General features: G+C 36.7%; 1 protein-coding gene across 1 annotated transcript in view; it reads left to right on the top strand.

Moving 5' to 3' along the window:
• Positions 1-25002, top strand: part of DACH2 (dachshund family transcription factor 2) — a 933902-nt gene that overhangs the window by 470093 nt on the left and 438807 nt on the right. The window lies entirely within an intron of this gene.

Raw genomic sequence — 25002 nt, 5'->3', positions numbered from 1 at the left:
ATATGAGTATATATATATATATACTCATTTATATAAGCTACATGGAAGTTTGGGCTTCCCTGTTGGCTCAGCATTAAATAATCACCTGGAGTGCAAGAGACACAGGAGGCGCAGGTTCGATCCCTGAGTTGGAAAGATCCCCTGGAGGAGGGCATGGCAACCCACTCCAGTATTTTTGCCTGGAAGATTCTATGGATAGAGGAGCCCAGCAGGCTACAGTCCATAGGGTCACAAAGAATTGTACACAACAGAAGCAACTGAGCACACGCACATGGAATTTCACAGTAGAATTGGCTTACCTGCCGTGTTCTACCTACATCTATTTGCTCGTTTTTTTTGGAAGTTCCCTTTAGCTTTTTTTTTTTTTTTTTAATGTTTATTTATTTTTGCTGCATTGGGTCACAGTGCAGTGTGCATGATCTTTAGTTGCAGCATGTGGTATCTAATTCCTTGACCCAAGATCAAACCCAGTCCCCCTGAATTGGGAGTGTGGAGCCTTAGCCACTGGACCACCAGGGAAGTCCCTATTTGCTCATTTTTAATGTACATAGAATTGTCTTTCATGTTTACATAAGTTCAGTTCTAGCTTTTGAAATCTTGTTCTTTCTGCATTTATTTCTCCCATATAATTCAGCTATGTATATCAGTTTTTAATTTTCTGTGGGCTTCCCAAGTGGTGCTAGTAGTAAAGAATCCACCTGCCCATTCAGGAGACTCGAGAGACACAGGTTTGATTCCTGGGTCGGGAAAATCCTCTGGAGGAGGGAATGGCAACCCACTCCAATATTCTTGCCTGGAAAATTCCATGGACAGAAGAGCCTGGCAGACCACAGTCCATGGAGCCGTCATGAGTCTTTAACATGACTGAGCGACTGAGCACATGAAAATACACTTGATAGTCTAAAATGAATTTCTTTCAGCTGGAAAAATTACTGTTAATGCTGGGAAAGAAACCTGATCCTCAAGTATAACCAGGATCTCTAAAATATTTTTGAAAAAAAAAGAAAAAATGTAATAGTCAAATATCTGTTTGAATAAGTTTTTAGGAACCCTATCACATAAAAGCATAAAATAATTTTATGTAAAAATTTCCTTTGCAAAAGCAGCATCTGTTATATTTGAATATCTATGATTTAGACTTGAACAATTGAACTATGTCCTATTTTATTTTCTATACATTAATCAAATATTATTGGAAACCAGAAAAATATCCCCAGGCAAATATTCTCTGTGAGTTTATTTCTACTGAAATCAGCAGTGATAAGGGAGGATATGGGGGAAATTGTTTTAATTTAATATCCTAAATACCAGTGAAATGCATCAACCTATTGACCTCAAGGTTATCTACCTATTAGGAAGAAACTGTTTTGAAAATTATCCTATGCTCTCTGTGGAATTAGCAATAAACACTTTGGATTTCTTTAAGTCACAGATCCTGAATGGCATTGCTATTAAAGGAACCATGGTTCTTGGGATTTCAGATGCTGTATAATACCTACCTATCATATTTTCCCCACAGGAACTGTGTAAGTGAATTGCTGGATGAAGAGAAAGACGTGTGTGTGTGTGTGTGCATGTGCACATGCACGTGCACATCTCCTCTATTAGTGATCTGGCCTAATTATTAATTTCAAATTATTTTTTGTCAAGCACTAACTCATATATAGATATATAATAATGCTTTCGAGCAAGATGAATATGAATCAGTTGTGCTTGGGCTGATAATAAACTATTTTGCCTTAGTCATTGTACCATGACATGTTGCATTTATAATCAATTTGATAGTTTGATCACATTTAAAAATGAAAATGCTTAGAGTTCTGCTAATGTAGGCATGCATTAAATACTTATAATCAATTCATTACAAACAGAAAAAAATTGCAATGTTACTGAAAGGTAGATGTGAGGAGAAATGGTGTCCAATTTGTTAAGGCTCTAGCAGCTGAAATATCAAATATTTCAATTATATGTCAGTCTAAAGATAAAAGACTTTTACTACTCACAATTGTTATTGTAATTTAAATATTAAGAATCATTTTAAGCACAAATCAACTTATTTCAGTTTTTGATATATGTATTTACTGAGTCTTCAAATGACTAGTTTTTTTATTGAAAAAAATTGCAACAAAAGCAGTTTTTTTTTTTTTTTACTCACTGACTGCTTTATGTAGATTGCAAATTTTAACTCTGATAAGGGAAAAATAACCATGATTATTTGAAAAATAATTTTTCAGGCTTATTCAGGCAAATATCCATGGAATTAAAGTGGTTGAATTTAGCTTTATTCAAATCTTCATTGATTGATATATTTCATTTCCCTTTGCCCCACCTCCACCATTTGGTACTAAAGACAAAATCATTCCAGTCAACTGTTAACTGTTCCTTTATGGTCATAACTTTTAAAATGGAAAATCTAGTTACCTTTAAATTTGTACATAGACAAAGGATATGAAATTGAATGGCCTCTTTTCATCAATCAAGTAACTGCTGAGATTGTCACTTGTACTTGGCTCCCTGTCACTTTCTGGATTAGAGTTGGCTAATTGTTTTGAAATATGGAGAATAATTCTTTCTGCTCCATGGGCAACATGGATAGCTGCCTTTCCTAGTTTGTTCACCATCATTCTTATAAAAAAGACATCAGAGAAGATAACCAGTAAATGTTAATGGTATGCTTTCTATCTTTTACATCCTTCCCTCTACTAGAGTTTATTCACCTTGAAGAGTGGAAAAAAAACCCTCAGTGATTCCTTGACCTATTAGTCTGTTTTTCCTTTGAAAATAGAATGCCAAACATTGTAAAATCTGAGTTTCAAAAGGATTTCAATTTGAGCCTTGTATTCTTAGGATGTTTAAATTTTGATTTGTTCCAGAGAAGAGTCAGGAAGCTCTTTTGTTATTTTCTCCACTGTGCCTTCTGATTTGTGATTGAGATGGACTGTGAAAATGCTAGGGTAGAGGACTGAGGAGTGGGGACAGTCAGAAGAGGATAAAATGGCACTGAATAATCTTTTGACAAGCAAAGTAAATAAAAGAAAGGCGGGAAAAGAGAATATCTTAATCGACTATATGTTTTTCAAAGACAAGTAGATTTGCAGGGACGTCCAATTCTGGGTAGCTGTCAATTTTCAGTACAGAGAGTCCTTAATCTTTTTGACTGACATCCACCTTTTTTGAGGTTAGTGTGACATAGGAACTGTGGGTCTCTCTTTTAATAAAGTTCAGAAGTTTAAAATCTGTTAAAAAGAGGCTACTGTATATGATATTTCATTTGACTTTTGTTTCCCCTTCTAAAATCATTTGCTAATCTATTAATTTGGAAACTCAAACTTCTCTTTACAGTAACTTATCTTTGTGGTGATCCTTTTCTTAAAAAAAAAGTATCAACTGAGTAAAGTCTTCTGATAGACTATGGGAAGCTGTCACCTAGAAATCTCTTTTCTTTTTTTTTTTTTTTAAAGCATTATGACATGTAGATATTCATAGATAGCTTGCACCTGCTAAAGACAAGTGGCATATTGAGAAAATTACTAGGATAATTAAATAAAACACCATATCCTAAACCTTAAGGGTGATAATCTGTAAGCCTTTGACAAAAGTAAATTTGTAGGGGCATGGATTATTTTGACAAGTGCTTGATAAACAGTATAACTCTTCCACACATCTCAAATAATGCCCCATATTTTATATATGTATATATGGTGTAGTTTTAATTCACTTAATTCATGGAACTAAGAAAATTAAATTTTTGTTTTACATTTTAATAGTTAAAAAGCAGAATGGAAGGCAGCTATCTTCACCACTGTACCATCAATGCTAAAGAGCAGAATGGAAATAATAGAACTTTGGTGTTAGATAAAGCTTGATTCAAAGTTATGCCTTATCACTTATTCACTATATGTTCTGACAAAACTAATCAGTTTATTTCACTCTCACCTTTCTCATTTTTATTATTAGCGTAATAGTCCTTGCATTTTAACAGAGTTGTTTTGAAGATTAAATAAGATAATGTATATAATGTTCCTAAACGGTGCTTGACATATAGTAGTGGGTGTTCAATAATAGCTTTTGTTTTTTTTTCTTTCACATTGGCATTGTCCAATGATGAACTACAAAGTAACAATAAACCCTTCCACTTCTGGAAAATGTACAATAAAGTGTACTTAAAAATAAGAATATCTTTTGCTATTTACAAATTTGTGGTGTCTTCAATGATGCTTTTCTTTGAAGAGTATTTCATAGGAAAATTTTGGATTTTGAGCTCTCTTTTACATTTTTGAAGATATATGATGTTTATCATATGATAGAGGCACTTGTAGATGAAAAAAACATATTTGCAACAATTATTGTATTACCAGCTAAAAAAAGCAGGAATCTGTTTTACTAAACTTTGCTAAACGTCAAAGTAATACCGAGCTATTAAAGCATCAAGAAAAATGCTAATTCATTTCAGTCATGATATCACCTAAAACTGAAGTATTATATCAAAGCTAAACAATGCCAAATGAATTTGACTGAGATAAAAAAACAAATCTATTTCTTTTCTTTTATCTTCAGTGTTCCATTTCCTGAGAGTATGACCTTAGTCAAACATCTATTAAAGTTAGCTTTTGATCTCAACCCCCTTTTAGGGTAAAAAAATGTCAATCTTTAAATTTTTCTTCTAGAGAGAATCACTTTATTGTGTTTAATGTTCGAGTAGTGTGTGAGTAAATAGGATTCTCTGATATATGTGATAGAAGACTGGTTAAATGGGACAATCATTTTTGTGTCAGAGACAAGAATCAAAAGGAAGCATTCTTCAGAAGCTATTAACAGGAAAAAAAATCCCCCCAGGTCAGGGAAAGCATGTTAACTGGTCAGTTTGCTGCCTTTTTCAGGTCCTTTGATGAAAATGCCTTGTAATTTGATAACAGATAGCTGCTCATTTGTAATATAATTTCCTCCTCACTAGTTATAGCTACTCTATGGCTAATGAAGGAAAAAAATTTTTCTCAATAGATATTTTTTTTAGTAAAAACTTCGTTGTAAAATTATTTTAAAACCACTAGGAAGGATTATATAATTTTCATTATTTATTTCATATTTTTTTTTCATATGTGGCATATTTATACATGTTCTTTTTTTTTTTTATACATTTTCATGTTTTAAACGTAATACCATCTTTTTTTTTTTTTTCCTTTCTATAAATTCCTTTTTATTTATTTTTTTTTTGTATTTTTTTTTTTTTTTTATTTACATGTATTCCCAATCCCGATCCCCCCTCCCACCTCCCTCTCCACCCGATTCCTCTGGGTCTTCCCAGTGCACCAGGCCCGAGCACTTGTCTCGTGCATCCCACCTGGGCTGGTGATCTGTTTCACCATAGATAGTATACATGCTGTTCTTTTCAAATATCCCACCCTCACATTCTCCCACAAAGTTCAAAAGTCTGTTCTGTGTTTCTGTGTCTCTTTTTCTGTTCTGCATATAGGGTTATTGTTATCACCTTTCTAAATTCCATATACATGTGTCAGTATGCTGTAATGTTCTTTATCTTTCTGGCTTACTTCACTCTGTATAATGGGCTCCAGCTTCATCCATCTCATTAGGACTGGTTCAAATGAATTCTTTTTAATGGCTGAGTAATATTCCATGGTGTATATGTACCACAGCTTCCTTATCCATTCATCTGCTGATGGGCATCTAGGTTGCTTCCATGTCCTGGCTATTATAAACAGTGCTGCGATGAACATTGGGGTGCACGTGTCTCTTTCAGATCTGGTTTCCTCAGTGTGTATGCCCAGAAGTGGGATTGCTGGGTCATATGGCAGTTCTATTTCCAGTTTTTTAAGAAATCTCCACACTGTTTTCCATAGCGGCTGTACTAGTTTGCATTCCCACCAACAGTGTAAGAGGGTTCCCTTTTCTCCACACCCTCTCCAGCATTTATTGCTTGTAGACTTTTGGATAGCAGCCATCCTGACTGGCGTGTAATGGTACCTCATTGTGGTTTTGATTTGCATTTCTCTAATAATGAGTGATGTTGAGCATCTTTTCATGTGTTTGTTAGCCATCTGTATGTCTTCTTTGGAGAAATGTCTGTTTAGTTCTTTGGCCCATTTTTTGATTGGGTCATTTATTTTTCTGGAATTGAGCTTCAGGAGTTGCTTGTATATTTTTGAGATTAATCCTTTGTCTGTTGCTTCATTTGCTATTATTTTCTCCCAATCTGAGGGCTGTCTTTTCACCTTACTTATAGTTTCCTTTGTAGTGCAAAAGCTTTTAAGTTTCATTAGGTCCCATTTGTTTAGTTTTGCTTTTATTTCCAATATTCTGGGAGGTGGGTCATAGAGGATCTTGCTTTGATTTATGTCGGAGAGTGTTTTGCCTATGTTCTCCTCTAGGAGTTTTATAGTTTCTGGTCTTACATTTAGATCTTTAATCCATTTTGAGTTTATTTTTGTGTATGGTGTTAGAAAGTGTTCTAGTTTCATTCTTTTACAAGTGGTTGACCAGTTTTCCCAGCACCACTTGTTAAAGAGGTTGTCTTTTTTCCATTGTATATCCTTGCCTCCTTTGTCAAAAATAAGGTGTCCATAGGTTCGTGGATTTATCTCTGGGCTTTCTATTCTGTTCCATTGATCTATATTTCTGTCTTTGTGCCAGTACCATACTGTCTTGATGACTGTGGCTTTGTAGTAGAGTCTGAAGTCAGGCAGGTTGATTCCTCCAGTTCCATTCTTCTTTCTCAAGATTACTTTGGCTATTCGAGGTTTTTTGTATTTCCATACAAATTGTGAAATTCTTTGGTCTAGTTCTGTGAAAAATACCGTTGGTAGCTTGATAGGGATTGCATTGAATCTATAGACTGCTTTGGGTAGAATAGCCATTTTGACAATATTAATTCTTCCAATCCACGAACACGGTATGTTTCTCCATCTGTTTGTGTCCTCTTTGATTTCTTTCATCAGTGTTTTATAGTTTTCTATGTATAGGTCTTTTGTTTCTTTAGGTAGATATACTCCTAAGTATTTTATTCTTTTTGTTGCAATGGTGAATGGTATTGTTTCCTTAATTTCTCTGTCTGTTTTTTCATTGTTAGTATATAGGAATGCAAGGGATTTCTGTGTGTTAATTTTATATCCTGCAACTTTACTATATTCATTGATTAGCTCTAGTAATTTTCTGGTAGAGTCTTTAGGGTTTTCTATGTAGAGGATCATGTCATCTGCAAACAGCGAGAGTTTTACTTCTTCTTTTCCTATCTGGATTCCTTTTACTTCTTTTTCTGCTCTGATTGCTGTGGCCAGCACTTCCAACACTATGTTGAATAGTAGTGGTGAGAGTGGGCACCCTTGTCTTCTTCCTGATTTCAGGGGAAATGCCTTCAATTTTTCACCATTGAGGGTGATGCTTGCTGTGGGTTTGTCATATATAGCTTTTATTATGTTGAGGTATGTTCCTTCTATTCCTGCTTTTTGGAGAGTTTTAATCATAAATGAGTGTTGAATTTTGTCAAAGGCTTTCTCTGCATCTATTGAGATAATCATATGGTTTTTATCTTTCAATTTGTTAATGTGGTGTATTACATTGATTGATTTGCGGATATTAAAGAATCCTTGCATTCCTGGGATAAAGCCCACTTGGTCATGGTGTATGATTTTTTTAATATGTTGTTGGATTCTGTTTGCTAGAATTTTGTTAAGGATTTTTGCATCTATGTTCATCAGTGATATTGGCCTGTAGTTTTCTTTTTTTGTGGCATCTTTGTCTGGTTTTGGAATTAGGGTGATGGTGGCCTCATAGAATGAGTTTGGAAGCTTACCTTCTTCTGCAATTTTCTGGAAGAGTTTGAGTAAGATAGGTGTTAGCTCTTCTCTAAATTTTTGGTAGAATTCAGCTGTGAAGCCATCTGGTCCTGGGCTTTTGTTTGCTGGAAGATTTTTGATGACAGTTTCGATTTCCTTGCTTGTGATGGGTCTGTTAAGATCTTCTACTTCTTCCTGGTTCAGTTTTGGAAAGTTATACTTTTCTAAGAATTTGTCCATTTCATCCAAGTTGTCCATTTTATTGGCATAGAGCTGCTGGTAGTAGTCTCTTATGATCCTTTGTATTTCAGTGTTGTCTGTTGTGATCTCTCCATTTTCATTTCTAATTTTGTTAATTTGGTTTTTCTCTCTTTGTTTCTTAATGAGTCTTGCTAATGGTTTGTCAATTTTGTTTATTTTTTCAAAAAACCAGCTTTTAGCTTTGTTGATTTTTGCTATGGTCTCTTTAGTTTCTTTTGCATTTATTTCTGCCCTGATTTTTAAGATTTCTTTCCTTCTGCTAACTCTGGGGTTCTTCATTTCTTCCTTCTCTAATTGCTTTAGGTGTAGAGTTAGGTTATTTAATTGGTTTTTTTCCTGTTTCTTGATGTAAGCCTGTAATGCTATGAACCTTCCCCTTAGCACTGCTTTTACAGTGTCCCATAGGTTTTGGGTTGTTGTGTTTTCATTTTCATTCATTTCTATACATATTTTGATTTCTTTTTTTATTTCTTCTATGATTTGTTGGTTATTCAGAAGCGTGTTATTTAGCCTCCATATGTTTGAAGTTTTAACAATTTTTTCCCTGTAATTGAGATCTAATCTTACTGCACTGTGGTCAGAAAAGATGACTGGAATGATTTCAATTTTTTTGAATTTTCCAAGACCAGATTTATGGCCCAGGATGTGATCTATTCTGGAGAATGTTCCGTGTGCACTTGAGAAAAAGGTGAAGTTGATTGTTTTGGGGTGAAATGTCCTATAGATATCAGTTAGGTCTAGCTGGTCCATTGTGTCATTTAAGGTTTGTGTTTCCTTGTTAATTTTCTGTTTAGTTGATCTATCCATAGTTGTGAGTGGGGTATTAAAGTCTCCCACTATTATTGTGTTACTATTAATTTCCTCTTTCATACTTGTTAGCGTTTGCCGTACATATTGCGGTGCTCCTATGTTGGGTGCATATATATTTATAATTGTTATATCTTCTTTTTTGATTGATCCTTTGATCATTATGTAGTGTCCTTCTTTGTCTCTTTTCACTTCCTTTATTTGAAAGTCTATTTTATCTGATATGAGTATTGCGACTCCTGCTTTCTTTTGGTCTCCTTTTGCATGAAATACTTTTTTCCAGCCCTTCACTTTTAGTCTGTATGTGTCTCTTGTTTTGAGGTGGGTCTCTTGTAGACAGCATATATAGGGGTCTTGTTTTTGTATCCATTCAGCCAATCTTTGTCTTTTGGTTGGGGCATTCAACCCATTTACATTTAGGGTAATTATTGATTGGTGTGGTCCCGTTGCCATTTACTTTGTTGTTTTGGGTTCACATTTATACAACCTTTCTGCATTTCCTGTCTAGAGAAGATCCTTTAGCATTTGTTGAAGAGCTGGTTTGGTGGTGCTGAATTCTCTCAGCTTTTGCTTATCTGTAAAGCTTTTAAATTCTCCTTCATATCTGAATGAGATCCTTGCTGGATACAGTAATCTAGGTTGTAGGTTATTCTCTTTCATTACTTTCAGTACGTCCTGCCATTCCCTTCTGGCCTGGAGGGTTTCTATTGATAGATCAGCTGTTATCCTTATGGGAATCCCTTTGTGTGTTATTTGTTGTTTTTCCCTTGCTGCTTTTAATATTTGTTCTTTGTGTTTGATCTTTGTTAATTTGATTAATATGTGTCTTGGGGTGTTTCGCCTTGGGTTTATCCTGTTTGGGACTCTCTGGGTTTCTTGGACTTGGGTGGCTATTTCCTTCCCCATTTTAGGGAAGTTTTCAGCTATTATCTCCTCGAGTATTTTCTCGTGGCCTTTCTTTTTGTCTTCTTCTTCTGGAACTCCTATGATTCGAATGTTGGGGCGTTTCACAGTGTCCCAGAGGTCCCTGAGGTTGTCCTCATTTCTTTTGATCCTTTTTTCTTTTTTCCTCTCTGCTTCATTTATTTCCACCATTTTATCTTCTACCTCACTTATCCTATCTTCTGCCTCCGTTATTCTACTCTTGGTTCCCTCCAAAGTGTTTTTGATCTCATTCATTGCATTATTCATTTGTAATTGACTCTTTTTTATTTCTTCTAGGTCTTTATTAAACAGTTCTTGAATCTTTTCAATCTTTGTTTCCAGGCTATTTATCTGTAACTCCATTTTGTTCTCAAGATTTTGGATCATTTTTATTATCATTATTCTAAATTCTTTTTCAGGTAGATTCCCTATCTCCTCCTCTTTTGTTTGACTTGGTGGGCATTTTTCATGTTCCTTTACCTGTTGGGTATTTCTTTGCCTTTTCATCTTGTTTAGATTGCTGTATCTGGAGTGGGCTTTCTGTATTCTGGAGGTCTGTGGTTCCTTTTTGTTGTGGAGGATTAACCCAGTGGGTAGGGTTAGACGATTGGCTTGTCAAGGTTTCCTGGTTAGGGAAGCTTGCGTCAGTGTTCTGGTGCGTGGAACTTGATTTCTACTCTTTGGAGAGCAATGGAGTGCCCAGTAATGAGTTTTGAGATGGGTCTATGTGTTAGGTGTGACCTTGGGCAGCCTGTATGTTGATGTTCAGGGCTATGTTCCTGCGTTGCTGGAGAATTTGCGTGGTATGTCTTGCTCTGAAACTTATTGGCTCTTGTGTGGTGGTTGGTTTCAGTGTAGGTATGGAGGCTTTTGGACAGTCACTTATTACTTAAAGTTCCTTGTAGTCAGGAGTTTTCTGGTGTTCTCAGGTTTTGGGCTTAAGTCTCCTGCCTCTGGATTTCAGTTTTATTCTTCCTGTAGTCTCAGGACTTCTCCAACTATGCAGCCCTGATAAGAAAACTTCTAGGTTAATGGCTAAAAGATTCTCCCCCGTTAGGGACACCCAGAGAGGTTCACAGAGTCACATGAAGAAGAGGAGAGGGAGGAGGGAGATAGAGATGAACAGGAGGAGAAAAAGGGGGACTCAAGTGGAGAGAGACAGATCTACGCAGCTGTCTGTTCCCAGAGTGTTCTCCGTAGCCCAGTCACCTACAAAGATTCACAGAATTGGATTGGGAAGAGAAGGGGAAAGGAGGAAATAGAGGTGTTCTGAGGTAGAAAACAGAGTCAAGATTGGGAGAGAATAATCTTCGGTTTAAAAATAGGGCTTCTCTTCTTTTTTTTTTTTTTTTTGTAAGGTTATAGTGTATTGAAAATGAAAATTAAGGAGTAGTAGAGGAGTACTAGAGGACTTTAAAAGAAATAAGAGAAAAAGAAAAATAGAAAATAGAAGAGAAAAAGGAAAGAAAAAAAAGAAAGAAAAAGAAAAAAAAAGGAAAAAAAAAAAAAGAAAAGAAAAAAAAAATTTTTTTTTTCCCCCTAATTAAAAAATCGTAAAAGTCTATGGAAATGAAAGTTAAGGAGTAATGGGGGAGTAATAGGGGATTTTAAAGGAAAATAAAAGAGAAAAAAGAAAAAAGAAAAAAAGGAAAAAAAAATTAAAAAAATAAAAAAAGAGAAAAAAGTAAAATTATATCTAGGAGTTTCTCTGGAGCTGTTGCGGTCAGTGTGGGTTCGGCTCAGTTTCAGATAGCTCCTCGTTCCAGCTTACGCTTCTCGATATCTACAGGCTCCTCCGGTGTAGACAATGTTTCCTAGAGGGATTTTAATCTGTTGCACCAGTCCCTTCTGAAGCGGTTCCCTTTGTTTATTTGGCTTCTGTTTGCCGGTCTCTTCAGAGCCTCATTTCCGCCCTGACACAGGCGGGCGGAAGTGGACTCTTATTCAGGTAGCTAGTTCCGTCGCTCCGTGGGGAGGGGCTTGTGCCGCGGGGATGGGCTGGGGCTGCCAGGAGGGGCTGACACTGCTCTCTCCTTCTGCGCTGCTCAGGCTCCCGGCTGTTCTATATGGAGCGCGCCCCGCGCTGCGCGAGGTTCCAGCCCTCGGGTGTTCCACATAAGCATGGAAGGAAAAGCTGCGCCTGCTCTCAGTGCCTTCCCCGTCAGAGCGGTCCAGGCAGCCAGGGGCTTGGTGGGCGCACTCTCCCCAGGTGTGGCGCGCCCCCTCCCCTCCGCGGACCCAGTCTCAGTTTCAGCTGGCGCCAGTCGGGTGCGCGCCTTCTGCCCTCCGCGTCCCCAGCCCCAGTCCCGCCCGCGCCGGTCGGGTGCCTGCGCCCTGTGTCTCGCCGCGACCTTCCCCTCCCCCCTGCCTCCTGCCTCCGGCGGGGCTGGGCCGGTCCGCAGCTTGCGAGCTCCTCTCTGGACCCTCTCGGTCTCTTTGTTCTGCGAACGGCCGGCAGTGTGTTCGGGCTGGTTAATTTACTCTCTCCTCTGGTCTCCCACAGTTCATGTTGGCAACTCACAGAAGCTCCCTCCGATTGTCCTCAGGGCACTCAGGCCCGGACCCTACCCCAAGCAATGCCGCCTAAGAGCTCCCGGGACGGATCTCCGTCCTTAGCTCTTTTGTCTCACTTTTTATCTTTTATATTTTGTCCTACCTCCTTTCGAAGACAATGGGCTGCTTTTCTGGGCGCCTGATGACCTCAGCTAGCGATCAGAAGTTGTTTTGCGAAGTTTGCTCTGCGTTCAGTTATTCTTTTGATGAATTTGTAGGAGAGAAAGTGGTCTCCCCGTCCTACTCCTCCGCCATCTTGGCTCCTCCCTCCCATTATTTATTTCATATTTTAAGTAAACTATAGGGAAATTTCCATGATACATAAAAGAAAAAAGAGAAATGAGAATACATAGTGATTAACTGAGTTAAATAGAAAAAAGTGGTGTTTGAGGTCAATGTATATATGTGTGTATCTGAGTACTGTTTACCCATATATATGACTACATTCTGAGTATCAAAGATCTTTATAATGCTTTTAATAAACCTCTTTCTATAGAATGGTAAATTCATTAGACACGTCTTTATCAAGTACTGCATACTGCAAGACAGCATTCTGTATCCTGCTATGATTACAAAACTAAAACATCACAACCTCCATTTTAGGTGGGAAAATGAGGGCTACTTATAGACATACTCATAATAGGGCAGAAAGTAATAAGTATGTTCATATGAATGTGTCTATGTAAAGTATTGTGGGAACCTACAAAGAAGAGATTTCCAGGAGTAGGAATTAAAGCTTTTTGGAGTTGATGGCATTAAATTGTGCTTTAAAGATTGTTTAGGCTGCAGTTGTCAAGACAGGGATAAAAGCATTCCAGAGAAAAGATATAATCTACAAAGATGTGAAGATGAGCTACTACTGAGTTTGTATGGGCAACAGAGTGCTCAGTCTGGTTATAATATGTGGTATATAATGGGAAAAAGTGGATATTTACCTGTAGAGATGGGTGGGAACACACTGTGGGGAGTTGTAACTACCAGTTCTGGATTTTATTCTACAAGCAGTAGTGAACCTCTAAACATTTTTGGTGTGAGTGAAGAATGTGAAAACAATGCTATTAAAATATTACTGAGAAATAAGTATTAGATGTACTGTGGGGGAAGAATTAGAGGCTGGGGTATCACTTAGGTAGTTCTTTAGGTAGTCACGCTGAGAAGGAGTGTAGAACTAGAAAAAAAGTGAGTTCTGAAATTCTTAGTTCATTTTATGGACTCAAGAACCCCATTTAGATTCCTAATGTATGAGTTTGTAGTAATGCTGCTTAAACTCTGATGTGTTTGAAAGTTTGGGTAAAAGAAATTCTAACTAAAATATCTGATTATTTTATAGGGAAAATTTAGAATTGTTATGCCCTCAATTCAATTGCAACCAGCCAGAGGAAACTTTTTTTTTTTTTTTTTTTTAATGTGTCAGTCTTTCTAAGATGCATGGCACTTGTCAAAAAAAAAAAAAAGTTACAGTACATGTAACTAAACTAAAGTTTTGTTTCTTATTTTTTTTTAAAGTAGAGAGTACATGATCCTCTACATAGAAAACCCTAAAGACTCTACCAGAAAAATACTAGAGCTAAACAATGAATACAATAAAGTTGCAGGATATAAAATTAACACACAGAAATCCCTTGTATTCCTATACACTAACAATGAGACAACAGAAAGAGAAATTAAGGAAATAATACCATTCACCATTGCAACAAAAGAATAAAATACTTAGGAATATATCTACCTAAAGAAACAAAAGACTTATATATAGAAACCTATTGAAACACTGGTGAAAGAAACCAAAGAGGACATAAATAGATGGAGAAATATACCATTTTTCATGGATCAGAAGAATCAATATAGTCAAAATGAGTATACTACCCAAAGCAATCTATAGATTCAATGCAATCCCTATCAAGCTACCAACGGTATTTTTCACAGAACTAGAACAAATAATTTCACAATTTTTATGGAAATACAAAAAAAAAAAAAAAAAAAAAAAACCTTGAATAGCCAAAGCAATCTTGAGAACGAAGAATGGGACTGGAGGAATCAATCTGCCTGACTTCAGGCTCTACTACAAAGCCACATGTCATCAAGACAGTATGGAACTAGCACAAAGACAGAAATATAGATCAATGGAACAAAATAGAAAGCCCAGAGATAAATCCATGCACCTACGGACACCTTATTTTTGACAAAGGAGGCAAGAATATACAATGGAGAAAAGACAATCTCTTTAAGAAGTGGTGCTGGGAAAACTGGTCAACCACTTGTAAAAGAATGAAACTAGAACACTTTCTAACACCATACACAAAAATAAACTCAAAATGGATTAAAGATCTAAATGTCCATTTGAACCAGTTCTAATGAGATGGATGAAACTGGAGCCCATTATACAGAGTGAAGTAAGCCAGAAAGATAAAGAGCATTACAGCATACTAACACATATATATGGAATTTAGAAAGATGGTAATGACAACCCTTTATGCAAAACAGAAAAAGAGACACAGAAGTACAGAACAGACTTTTGAACTCTGTGGGAGAAGGTGAGGGTGGGATGTTGCGAAAGAACAGCATGTATATTATCTATGTTGAAACAGGTCACCAGCCCAGGTGGGATGCATGAGACAAGTGCTCGGGCCTGGTGCACTGGGAAGACCCAGAGGAATCGGGTGGAGAGGGAGGTGGGAGGGGGGATCGGGATGGGGAATACGTGTAAATCTATTGCTGATTCATGTCAGTGTATGACAAAACCCACTGAATAAATAAATAAATAAATTAATTAATTAATTAAAAAAAAAGATCTAAATGTAGGAACAGAAACTATTAAACGCCTAGAGGAAAACATAGGCAAAACACTCTCTGACATAAACCACAGTAGGATCCTCAATGACCCACCTCCCAGAATATTGGAAATAAAAGCCAAAATAAACAAATGGGACCTAATTAAAATTAAATGCTTCTGCAAAACAAAGGAAGCTATAAGTAAGGTGAAAAGCGACCCTTCAGAATGGGAGAAAATAATAGCAAATGAAGCAACAGACAAAGAATTAATCTCAAAAATATACAAGCAACTCCTGAAGCTCAATTCCAGAAAAATAAAAGACCCAATCAAAAAAGTGGGCCAAAGAACTAAACAGACATTTCTGCAAAGAAGGCATATAGATGGTTAACAAACACATGAAAAGATGCTCAACATCACTCATTATCAGAGAAGTGCAAACCAAAACCACAATGAGGTACCATTACACGCCAGTCAGGATGGCTGCTATCCAAAAGTCTACAAGCAATAAATGCTGGAGAGGGTGTGGAGAAAAGGGAACCCTCTTACACTGTTGGTGGGAATGCAAATTAGTAAAGCTACTATGGATAACAGTGTGGATATGCCTTAAAAAACTGGAAATAGAACTGCCATATGACCCAGCAATCCCACTGCTGGGCATACACACTGAGGAAAGCAGAATTGAAAGAGACACGTGTATCCTAATGTTCATTGCAGCACTGTTTATAATGTCCAGGACATGGAAGAAACCTAGATGCCCATAAGCAGACGAATGGATAAGGAAGCTGTGGTACATATACACAATGGAATATTACTCAACCATTAAAAAGAATACATTTGATTCACTTCTAATGAGGTGGATGAAACTGGAGCCTATTTTACAGGGTAAAGTAAGCCAGAAAGAAAAACACCAATACAGTATACTAACACATATATATGGAATTTAGAAAGGTGGTAACAATAACCCTGTATGCAAGATAGCAAAAGAAACACAGATGTATTGAACAGTCTTTTGGACTCTGTGGGAGATGGCGAGGGCAGGATGATATGGGAGAATGGCATTGAAACATCCAAATTATCATATGTGAAATGAACTGCCAGTCCAGTTTCAATGCGTGAGACAGGGTGCTCGAGGCTGGTGCACTGGGATGACCCAGAGGGATGGGATGGGGAGGGAGGTGGGAGGGGGGCTCAGGATAGGGAACACATGTACACCCAGCATGGATTCAAGTCAATGTATGGCAAACCCAATACAATATTGTAAAGTAAAATGAATAAGTAAATAAATTTTACAAAATGAAAGAAAAAAAATAAAGTTATTGTTACACTTATCACTCATAATAAACTATTTGTATCTTATTTTAAAAAATAGAGAGTAATAACTTGTTAAAAGATGTTTAATTTGGAAGAGTTGAATGGCTTCGTTACTGGCATCACTAAACAACGATGGTACAGAATGGTGGTACAGATCATATTGAAATGATATTAGAGAAAGCCATGATTTATGCCACTCTGTTTCTACAAATTACCACAGTATGGAAACACAGTCTTCCAACCACATCAAAAATATAGGAGGATAACAAAGAAAAAGGAACAAGTAAATTGAAATGAAAGGGAATAAGTAGAACATAGTTTAGCGAACTGGAATCTGGGATGATGTTTCTGTTCTTATTTATTGGTTCTAGACATAGTATCTTATTCACAGGAATAAAACCTGTGGAAATTCACAGTTCCACAAAAGAGGGAGCTCCCTGTCTCATCATCAAGATGATATAGTTTTCCTAATATTTTGCTAGACCATTCTGTCCTCATCTATCTCCCAGCTGTGTGTTTGTTTATCTCTAGCTATAGCAGTTTTGAGGTCAGACATATTATTACCAAAAATATTTCAAATTCTGACTGGAAAAATGTTTAGGAAAGAGATAAATTTCCTTATGACTTCTATTAAGTTGATTCATTTGAGTTTGTGTGCCCCTTTAGCAACCTCAAGTTATTGGTTGAAGTATAAAAAAAATGGTTTGTATCTCTTTCTGAATTTGTTGTTAATAAGACTGTGACAGAATTCAGGAAACCAGAATGAATTTGCCACCTTATAAATCATTCATCAGCCCCCAATTCCATGACAAATCATTTTTATTACATGTACATGCTTGTGTGTGTGTGTGTGTCCACTATTAATGTTCTGGCCTAGTTATTTGATTTCCATTTATTTTTCTGTCACCCAAGCACTAACTTGTATGCAGTCAAATAATAATGTTCTTGAGAAAGATGGATAGGAGTCAGAATTATCCTTTGTAACTCTTTATTCTATTGGGCTATAATGAAATACTGGATGCCTGTAGTTCAAACATGTTTTATAATGACTCAACTGAGGAAAATATTCTCTACAGAAATTTTAGGGGAAAATCATGTTCAGTGGATACATTTTTAGTGTTGAGTGGCAATATCTCACAATTTTCTAAATCCTGCCCTTCCTGGCAATGATATTGTTCCCAGAAGGTAGCTCTATTTAAAGTAAAATATCATATGATGTGGAAGAGTCCTTATCCATGTCAACACTCTGACAGCCAGGTTTTCCTGGTCTTAGAAATTTAGTGGAGTTTTAATATGGAAATAACAATACTAAAATTTCTTATTATTCTTGGTTGTTAAATATGTAATGGACTGATATGTTTCAAAAGTGACAAAAGTCTGAATTATCACACTGCATTTTATGAGGCAAAGTAATGTAAACTTTGAAAATAGTCTTGCCAGATACCTTGTGTCCTTTGAAGATTCCAGAATAAGAGCCAGGTTCTCATGGTACTTATTTTCTCTTCCTTGTAAATCATATGACAAATGTTCATGTTGTTGTTGTTGGTTGTTTCAGGTAGCTTCAAGTAATTACACATTCTGATAGCCAATAGGGACATAATTATCTATCTATCTGAAAACATGTAGGAACATATACATATAATTGAATATTATTATTATCATAGTGGACATAATTTAGACTTTTTCCCTTTGTCTATATACCTTCAGAGTTTTAGAATTAACCTCCTTAAAGTTTTGTTTTTGAAAGAATTAGCATTCACATTTATTTAAATATTATACAAATGGAAGCCTTTGAGAGGTGACCATACATTTATTCATACATTTACATCAATACACCTATGGTTAACTTCATGTGCTTGTTAAATTGCAAATAAGACTAATTCTGTTGCAAAATTTTTGACATAATTATGTTTAATATTGCATATTGCTTAGCCTTCTAAAACAGATGCTTGACATATATTGCTTCAGTAAGCATAAACATAAGCTGATGATAAAGAATGACATCATCAGACAGCGAAAGTAAAACAAAACAGAACTATTGGCAGTTTGTGTTTGAGTGAACCATCTCTTTCCCCATTTCTCATGTTTGTTGTCATGTCTTGACGGTAGGGTCAGGCAGAATGTGATTGTGCAAACAATGCAAAATAGACCTTCTACTAGAGAATCATGCAAACTGACTATTGTTCAGCAACTAAAGTAGACCTTTTCCTGCCTCCTTGCCCTGTCCCTTCTAATATACATTTGATTATTCTTCAGTAGTTTACTGGGCACTACCAAGTACCCACTACTATGCCAAGCACCAAGGAATGTAAGAAATTTAAGAACAATATAAAAATAATAATAATTTCTTCAAGTAAAGAGATTGCAGCCTATATAGAAGCAACATGATTAACATATAATTATAATTATATGTACACAATGTATATAACATATAATATATATATATATATATATATAAACACATGTTACCATATGTAAAATAGATAGCCAATGAAAATTTGCTGTATGACTCAGGGAACTCAAACCAGGGCTTGGTAACAACCTAGAGGGGTACAATGGGGAGGGATGTGGAAGGGATGTTCAAGTGGAAGGGGACATAGGCAAACCTTTGGCTGATTCATGTTGATGTTTGGTAGAAATCAACACAATACTGTAAAAGCAATTATCCTTCAATTAAAAATAAATAAACTAAAAAAAGAATACATAACAACTCAATAAATGGCTATCTTGGAACTAATTTTTCCATGCAGATTCACTGAAAGTTAATGAATTGAATCTCATATTTTTAATGACAATATTTTTAGAGCAGTTTTAGGTTTGAAATAAAGTTGAGAGAAAAGTATAAAGATTTCCTGTATACTCTATACTATCACAATTTCTCCTCTACATCCTCACAAAAACACTTAGCTTTCCCCATTATCAACATCACTCAGTAGATTGGTGCATTTGTTAATAAGGATAAACCTACATTGTCACATCATTGTAATCCAAAGTCTACACTTTACCTTAGAGTTCATTCTTGGTGCTGTGCATTCTCTTGTTTTGGACAAATGAATGACATACATGCATCTTTATGATATTATAAAGTATTTTCATTGCCCTAAAAATGCCATGATCTGCCTATTTTCCCCATCCCTGACAAACACTTATCTTTGCATTATTCAGTGATTTGTCCTTTTTCAGAATGTCATATAGTTGGAATCACATAGTATGTAGCCTTCTCAGGCTGGATCTTTCACTTAGTAATATGTATTTAAGTTTCCTCCATGTCTTTTCGTGACTTGCTAACTCGTTTGTTTGTATCACTAAATAATATTCCATTGCCTGGATGTACCACATTTTATTTTTTCCATTTACCTATTGAAGGACATCATGGCTGCTTCCATGAACCTAACTTTTAAGACAAGAATATTGATTCTGAGAGAGGGTAATATAGACTTATAACTAGCTATAGAAAAGTCCAATTTTAGCATGCATCACTTCAGATTCCTCATGCAGTATTATTAAAATCATGATTTGGGACATAATTTGGCACATAAGAGAAACACTCTCCTTGCAATTTTCTCAGGTCTTTCTTGATGTTATATGTTACATCTTGACTATTATAAATATGCATATTATCAGAAAGTGTGTGTGTGTGTGTTTTTTTTTTTATAACCAACCAATGTTTCTAGATGCTTTGGTAGATTTTAGGGGTTTAATTTAAGTAGTACATAAATATTTAGGCTGCAAATGTTATAATGTTGAACACAGATAACAGAATCATTGTAGTAGCCCTCTGGGCAACAGACCATGACAGTGTTTGCGGACTACTATATAGAAGAATGGAGAATTTATTGTACACCTGATTATCTGGCACTTATGGCATGTACAATGGAAAACCATCTACTTACAAGCCATGAGTGACTGTGAGCTTTTGGAAACGAATTACCTTTATAGAAGGTGATTTGGAATCAAGTTTAATATTCTCTTTGTTGTTGTTGAGTTTTAAAGTAGTGTCAGACTGCAACCCCATGGACTGTATGTTCCAGGCTCCTCTGCCATCACTGTCTCCTGGAGTCTACTCAAATTCATGTCCATTGAGTTGGTGATGCTATCTAACCATCTCATCCTCTGCTGTCCCCTTCTCCTTTTATCTTCAATCTTTCCCAACATCAGGGTCTTTTCCAATGAGTTGGCTCCTCGCATTAGGATGGCCAAAGTATTGGAGCTTCAGCTTCAGCATCAGTCCTTCCAGTGAACATTCAGAGTTGATTTTCTTTAGGATTGACTGGTTTGATCTCTGTGCAGTCCAAGGGACACTCAGGAGTCTTCTCCAGAAGCACAATTTGAAATCATCAATTATTCAGTATTCAGCCTTCTTTAGGGTCCAACTTTCACATCTGTACCTCCTGTAGAATGTTAGGAGCTTCTGTCCATAGCTCTTCAGGCACTCTGTCTACCAGACCTAATCCCTTGAATCTATTTGTCACCTCCACTATGTAATCATAAGGAATTTGGTTTAGGTAATGCTTGGATGGCCTAGTGGTTCTCCCTACTTTATTCAATTTAGGCCTGGATTTTACAATAAGGAGCTCACGGTCTTTGTGCAGTCAACTCCAGGTCTTGTTTTAACTGACTATATACAGCTTTTCCATCTTTGGCTGCAAAGAATATAATCAGTCTGATTTCAGCGCTGACCTTCTGGTGATGTCCATGTGTAGAGTGGTCTCTTGTGTTGTTGGATGAGGGTGTTTGCTGTGATCAGTGTTCTCTTGATAAAACTCTGTTACCTTTTGGCTTGCTTCATTTTGTACTCCAAGGCCAAACTTGCCTGTTTTCCAGATATCTCTTGACTTCCTACTTTTATAATCCAATTCTCTATGATGTAAAGGACATCCTTTTCTGGTGTTAGTTCTAGAAGGTCTTGTAGGTCTTCAGAGAACCATTCAGTGTCAGTTTCTTTGACAGTAGTTGTTGGGGCATAGACTTGGATTACTGTGATGTTGAATGGTTTGCCTTGGAAAGGAACTGAAATTATTCTATCATTTTTTAGATTGCAACCAAGTACTGCATTTCAGACTCTTTGTTGACTATGAGGGCTACTTCATTTCTTCTAAGAGATTCTTGCCCACCACAGTAGATATGGTCATCTGAATTAAATTCACCCAATTCCCATCCATTTTAATTCACTGGTTCCTAAGATATAAATGGTCATTTTCTCTGCTGACTCAGTGCTAAAGAATCTACCTGTTAATGTGGGAGACACTGCTTCTATCCCTGGGTCAGGAAGATCCCCTAGACTAGGAAAAGACACCAACTTCAGTATTCTTGCCGAGGAAATCCCAGGACAGAGAAGGCTGGTTAGCAACAGTAAATGAGTCTGTACTGCAAAAGAGTCAGACATGACTTAGTGTCTAAACAACAATATTCTTGTAGTAGCACTTTGATACCTTTTAATGAACACAAAATACATTTGAGTTTTCATTATCTGCTACACAGGAGTTAGCACTTCAGCTCAATGTTAGACAAAAATACATTTTAGTTTGAGGCTAAATTCCCATTTCTTATATTTCTAAAAGAAAATGGATAGGGAGTTTTCCTCTTGAATTTGCCTTCTAGACATAATATATTTTACTTTATCTAACTCTTAAGCATGTTGCTGGGTTTTCACACAGGCAAAACTAGCTTTCCAAAATGCAGCAGGAAGAAAAGTCTTATAGTTGCAGTGAGCAGAACAAACCATGTAGAGAAAATGAAATTCCATAACAACCACTGATCACTTTCATATTAATATCCTCAGTAATAAGTCTTTCTCTCCTAAACACATTCTGAGTTCCTGAAATACACATTTCAAAAATACTTTTAGTAAATTGAATTTCCTTTCAATATGGAAGCTATCTTAAAGGAAACTTGATTTTTGTTATAAATTTGAACTTGGCTAGGTTGGTTTCTCTTTCCTATTAATTCTGTTAATGCTCTCTCCTTTCTATTAATTGGTGATACCTGCTGCATTGCAATGCCAAATCATTTAAATGCATGTTTCACTTTGATTGATTACTATTATTATTGATTTGCAAATCAAAATTAAATTGAGTTAATAGATCACTGTTTTCTTTAGCTTTCTTTTAGGAATATGACTCTTGTGTGTGGCTGCATGTTTCTGTAAATTAAAGTTAAAGTTCAAATGGCGGTATGTTATATAGTATATATTCTTGCTGGCACCATTGTTAGAGTAAAGGACATTTCAAAATAGAAGTTAATTTTGCCTAACATGCATGACTGTGGCTCAGATCATGAACTCCATATTGCAAAATTCAGACTCAAATTTGAATAAAGTAGGGAAAACCACTGGGCCATTCAGGTCTGACTTAAATCAAATCCCCAATGAATATACAGTGGAAGTGACAAATAGATTCAAGGTATTAGTTCTGATAGAGAGAGTGCATGAATAACTATGGGTGGAAGTTTGTAACATTGTACAAGAGGCGGTGATCAAAACCATCCCCAAGAAAAAGAAATGCAAAGAGGCAAAATGGTTGTCTGAGGAGGACTTACAAATAACTGAGAAAAAGAAAGAGGTGAAAGACAAAGGAGAAGAGGAAAGATACAACCATCTGAATGTAGAGTTCCAAAGAATAACAAGGAGAGATAAGAAAGTCTTCCTCAGTGATCAGTCAAAGAAATAGAGGAAAACAATAGAATGGGAAAGACTGATGATTGCTTCAAGAAAATTAGAGTTACCAAGGGAGCAGTTCATTCAAAGATGGGCACAATAAAGGACAGAAATGGTATGGTCCTAACAGAAGCAGAAGATAAGAAGAGAGGGCAAGAATCCACAGAACTATGCAAAAAAGGTCTTAATGACCCAGATAACCTTGATGGTGTGATCACTCACCTAGAGCCAGACATCCTGGAGTGTGAAGTCAAGTGGATCTTAGGAAGCATCACTATGAACGAAGCTAGTGGAAGTGATGGAATTCGAGTAGAGATATTTCAAATCCTAAAAGATGATGTGGTGAAAGTGCTGCACTCAATATGCCAGCAAATTTAGAAAACTCAGCAGTGGCCACAGGACTGGAAAGGTCAGTTTTCATTCCAATCACAAAGAAAGGCGATGCCTAAGAATATTCATACTACTGTACAATTGCACTTATTCCATATGCCAGCAAAGTAATGCTGAAAATTCTCCAAGTGAGGGTTCAACAGTACGTGAACTGAGAACCTCCATATGTACTAGTTGAATTTAGAAAAGGCAGAGGAACCAGAAATCAAATTGCCAACATCCGTTGGATCATAGAAAAAGCAAGAGAATTCCAGAAAAACATCTACTTCCTCTTCATTGACTACTTAAAGCCTTTGACTGTGTGGATCACAGGAAACTGGGAAATTTCTCAAGAAATGGGAATGCCAGACCACCTTACCTGCCTCCTGAGAAATTTGTATGCAGGTCAAGAAGCAACAGTCAGAACAGGACATGGAACAATGGACTTGCTCAAAATTGGGACAAAAATATGTCAAGGCTCTATATTGTCACCCTGCTTATTTAACTTGCATAGAGAACATCATGAGAAATGCTGGAATGGATGAATCACAAGCTGGATTCAAGATTGCCAGGAGAAATATAAGAAACCTCAGATATGCAGATAACACCACCCTTATGGCAGAAAGCAAAGGGGAACTAAAGAGCCTCTTGATGAAGGTGAAAGAGGAGGTTGAAACAGCTGGCTTAAAACTCAGCATTCATAAAATTAAGATCATGGCGTCTGGTCCCATCACTTCATGGCAAATAGATGGAGCAATCAGTGACAGACTATTTTCTTGGCCTCCAAAATCACTGCAGACGGCGACTGCAGCCATGAAATTAAAACACACTTGCTCCTTTGAAGAAAAGCTATGGTAAACCTAGACAGTATATTAAAAAGCAGAGACATTGCTTTTCTGACAGAAGTTCACCTAGTCAAAGCTATGTTTTTTCCAGTAGTCATGTATGGATGTCAGAATTGGATGATATAGAAGGCTGAGCCCTGAAGAATTGATGCTTTCAAACTGTGGTGTTGGAGAGGACTCTTGAGAGTCTCTTGGAGTGCAAGGAGATCAAACCAGTCCATCCTAAAGGAAATCAGTCCTGAATATTCGCTGAAAGGACTTATGTTGAAGCTGAAGCTCCAATACTTTGTCCACTTGATGCAAAGAGCTGACTCATTAGAAAAGACTGTGATGCTGGGAAAGATTGAAGTCAGGAGGAGATGGGGGACGACAGAGGATGAGATGCTTTTATGGCATCACCGACTCAATGGACATGAGTTTGAGCAAGCCCTGGAGTTGGTGAAGGACAGGGAAGCCTGTCGTGCTTCAGTCCATAGGATCATAAAATGCTGGACATAACTGAGCAGCTGAACAACAAATGGCAACATGCATACCATGAAACTTAAATTCTTTCTTTGAGTAACTATGGGAGAAAATAGCCACAAATTTTGCAGTATGCCATAAGTTAATAATATTTGACTCATTGGAAAAGACCCTGATGCTGGGAGGGATTAGGGGCAGGAGGAGAAGGGGACGACAGAGGATGAGATGGCTGGATGGCATCTCCAACTCGATGGG

This window comes from Dama dama, chromosome X (assembly GCF_033118175.1).
Source record: "Dama dama isolate Ldn47 chromosome X, ASM3311817v1, whole genome shotgun sequence".
NCBI classification, from domain to species: domain Eukaryota; kingdom Metazoa; phylum Chordata; class Mammalia; order Artiodactyla; family Cervidae; genus Dama; species Dama dama.
The sequence above is the reverse complement of the archived record's forward strand: the minus strand, read 5'-3'. Positions and strand labels throughout refer to the sequence as shown.